Source organism: Lygodium microphyllum, chromosome 6 (assembly GCF_053477565.2).
Source record: "Lygodium microphyllum isolate KBCC chromosome 6, Lygodium_microphyllum_v1.1.10, whole genome shotgun sequence".
Classification (NCBI taxonomy): domain Eukaryota; kingdom Viridiplantae; phylum Streptophyta; class Polypodiopsida; order Schizaeales; family Lygodiaceae; genus Lygodium; species Lygodium microphyllum.
Genome location: NC_141140.1, coordinates 98,144,657 through 98,148,871, shown reverse-complemented (window position 1 = coordinate 98,148,871; position 4,215 = coordinate 98,144,657).

Genomic DNA, 4,215 nt, shown 5'->3' with positions numbered 1-4,215 from the left:
GAGTGTTCCTGCGTAGAAGCACTGAACTACAAAGTTGTTCCTTGGAAGACTCTGTTTGCATACACAGACTTGCTGAACGAGTTTCAGCACACACAGAAGGTCATACGCAGATTTTATGAAGACTTTAAATCCCACAATCGCAAAAGTCGAAGACCGTGAAAGCCAAACACAAAAATCTATAAGCCTTGTACACCCGACTTTGAGCTATGCTCATCCCGCTAATTGGATTTTGAGAGTGTGAGGTCTTTTGAATTTTTATGGGATGATGGAACAAAATATGGATGATTTAATGGCTGAAGGCGATCTTCTTGAACCTACGATGGAACAAAAGTTGGATTTAATTATGATGCAGCTAGATGAAGAACGAAGAGCCCGGCAAGCCTTGCAAGTTCAATTGGCCAATTTACAACGATCGTACCGACAAAGATGGACCACAACCCGAAGATCTTATCCGACAAACCATTGATGTGACTCTCGAAGCTTAATCTATCCGCAAAGAAACAAAGATAAGTGCAATGGATCTCACAAAAGGAGATTAAGACGTTCTCTGTTGAATTCGCGAGGCGGGGAGCAGTGGAGACGGTTTGCCTCTTTGAGAAATACCTGCCTAGCAGCATGCTCACGATACAAATCCACCTTCTTGTGCATCTTGTAGATAAAGTGGAGATTGCTGGACCTATCCACACGTGATGGATGTTCTTCTTAGAGCGCTTCATGAAAACCCTGAAAGGCTTTGTATAACAACGAGCTCGGCCAGAAGGTAGCATGGCTGAAGGTTGGTCGGTGTCTGAGACGTTAGTGTATATTTCATAATGGCTACTAATGGTGGATCCAGATAATAGTATACTATGGTCACTGAAGGACGATGATAGACCGACCGGAGATGTGGTGGTTGAAAATGGGGTAGAAAAAAGAATGGATGCTACAATAAAGGAGAAAGTAAATCGCTTTTGTATGTTGCACCATGCCTCTTTGGAGACGTGGCTCGCCAGGTACCACCAAGCTAGGCAAGATCGAGAGAAAACACGATCTGAATTTTGACATAGTACATGCCATCGACCGATTTGATATCCCGAGGGAATGGAGGAGATGCGGCGGTTTATGTCAATGTGATGGTTGCTTGAAGCTTTGAACGCAACATCTCACGAAAAGGCAGACGTCTCAATTGAGGAGTGGAAATTCTCGAGGGGATGTAGTTCAAAGGTGATGACGTGTTTAGGGTTTATCGTATCTATATTTTATATGTGACAACTAATTGAGTGTTTCAATGCACTGTACAAATATATAGTGCAGCGTGGTTGAGCAGACGAAATTTCTGTGTGGAGCGTATTGAAAAAATGCGCTCCACAACAGACTGTGGTATCATGGCAAGGTTTGAGCAAGAGAGCCGACGACGAGCAATGGATCCAAATACGGTTATAGATAAGATGGAGTATCTTTGGAACTTGCAAAGTATTGTTACAGTGGATTACCATAGCTTCTTCATGATACTATTCGATGTGCCGTGGTTCAAAGTGGTACTTGAAGGAGCTGGAGCAATAGTTCGACGAGGTTCATTTGGATTTCTCGAAATAGATTCTGAAAAAAAATGGACGGATTTGTGCGACACCTTTGTGTTGTCAGCCCATTATAAACATGTACATGAACTCATTTGTTTGTTCATTGTATTAGGGCATGGTACATGTCACAATAGTTAAATCTCACGTAATCTTCTATCCAAACCCCCGACAAACTCGATGGTGGTATGCTATACCTTCAGCTCCCAAAAGTGCGAGAGTATATGATCAAAGCAATGTTCCGAGCATAGATAAGGACAATATGCAAATAGAGGGATCGATATTACAAGCGGTGGAGGCCACCGAAAGCTTGGAGCATGTAGAGGAGCCAAGATGGGGTAATAATGATGGAAATTTAAGAGTCCAATCAATTATTTGAGAATGAGGTGGACTCATCCTTTTGTGGTGACATGTCTATCCACCTTCCAGTTTATGCCGAGTTGTGTCAGGAGATTGACATGGGACCATAGTATACTTCATACTTGGAGCATCCACTTAATTAGTTGACTAATCGCTTATAAGGGTACATAAGATATGCAATTTAAGTAAGATAATTTTTTAAAGATTTATATTACCGTGCTTTTTATGATTTAAATTGATTATGCTAACATCATTTTTTGTCTGTGCAGGTGACCTTTGTAGATACTTAGATCATTAGGATGAGTCGAGGGATGAGCGATGAGGAGTTGCAGGATATCTTCATGCACATATCTCCAGATCATATGGCGAGATTCAGAGACACGGCGAACCAGGAGTTGTCTCGGATATCGTCAGGCCACTCTATTAGATCTACTTCGGTGTGATCAAATGTTGTAGTTTCAAACAGACGAGGTCAACGCTCCAGACTTGGGCTAGGAGTTGCAGGATATCCTCACGCGCATGTCCAGATTAGATGGTGAGATTCAGAGACATGGCGGACCAGGAGCTGTCTTGGATATCATTGGGCCGCTCTATTAGATCTACTTCGGTGTGATCAAATGCTACAGTTTCGAGCAGACGAGGTCAACGCTCTAGAATTGTGCTAGACGAAGGGAGTGCTTCAGGGTTAGGGGGATGTTGCAGAGATACGGATGCAGTGAGCCCATTGTTGGCTCGAGATACAGGTGCTACTCCTTGTTCTCGTGGCGGTTTCAGAGAGCGTGGCTCAGGTGATTGCTGTGGAGGCACGGACGCGGTGTCTTTGTCTCATCGTTCTACTGGAGTTGCATCACGTCTGGGATTTGTCACACGTGTGGGGATGTCTACTCCAATCACTCTGACTTTTGCTCAACCGTTCGCAAGTGGCATCCTTATGGGTGCTACTCTGATAGATACTACCCCGGTCAGTACACCAGATGTACAAGGGTCTCTTGGATATGCCCAGGAGCGTGGTCGCAGGTGGGAGAGGACCCATCTTAGGCATACCCCAAAGGGATATACCTACCTTGTAGATGATAGATCAGGAGGCATTCCTTTTTACATGGCTGGACTTTGTGGCAAGGTCATTTTTCCTATTTCCCTTTTCTTGCCTTATGCCTTAAGCTACACCCATCTATTCTTTTACAAATGGCACAAAAGGGAGATTGGTGCTCTTTTACAAGAGTTTTTTGAGTTTTTTGAGGTACCTTCTATTTAAAATTGTGTTTTTTCTGTAGCTTAGATTTTATTGGCCGCCTCTGCACCTTTTCTATTTTTCTTTTCTTTTTGTCCTTTTTGCTTCATATTTCTACCATTCGAACTGAGGTTAACATTACCCCCCTTCGAGACGGGTGCAAGTCCCATGGCAGTTCGCGGTCTTTGTTGTGGAAGGGTGGGGTCTGGGCCAGTGGGCTGGGGGGGTGATGGGGCCGCATGTGGACTCATTTGATTGGGATGAGTTGGTAATGATTTGGATAGAGAATCCAAGGTGTGTCAACTGGATGATAAGGGCCTCTGAAGTTGGTGGTTTGTAGCATCCTGTTGTACATGGAAGGAGAAAGTGCTCAACCTAAGGGAAGTGTCTACCTTGCCGTGCGGTGTCTACCTTGCCATGAGTTGGGTCTAACCCTAGGTAAGCCTAGGTGGTGTCCCACACTTGAGGACCCATTTTGTGCAAAGGGAGGTGCGGTGTATGTAGCTTAGGTTGATAGGCCTAACCATAGGCGAGTCTTATCTCCTTAGGTATATCTTGCCCTTGGGGTGCCCTAAGCATGAAGTGGGGAGGCAAAAGGGTTAGGGGGTTAGGACCAAAGCCGACCGATCGAGGCCATCGGACGTGCCAAACTTGAGGATCCTTAGGTGCAGTGACTAGGCGCTATGTGCCGCGACTTGCGTTTGGACATGTCACGGGCTCCTTACATTTTTATTTGTTTACTTTTATTTTAAAAAAAACTTGTTGAGGTATAGGATTCGAGCAATAGCTAATTGCTAGTTCTTGTCATCAGAAGGCGGTGGAGTGACTCTAAAAATTTCAACTCTGCATGAAACCCTTAAGATTTAACCGGACCTAGAGAGGGGTGGTGGAGAGGAATGGATGGTTACAGTGAGTGAATTTGCTGTTACTCATATCCTCAAGAATAGCGAGGTAGAAGGAAGGTAGAAGGCTAACTTGCATTATTAGGCGGGTCATCGCGCAGCTATCAATGGAGTTAAGGTCAGAAAAGAGTGGGGGGAGACCATGTTCTACCAGGGTGGGGTCCTG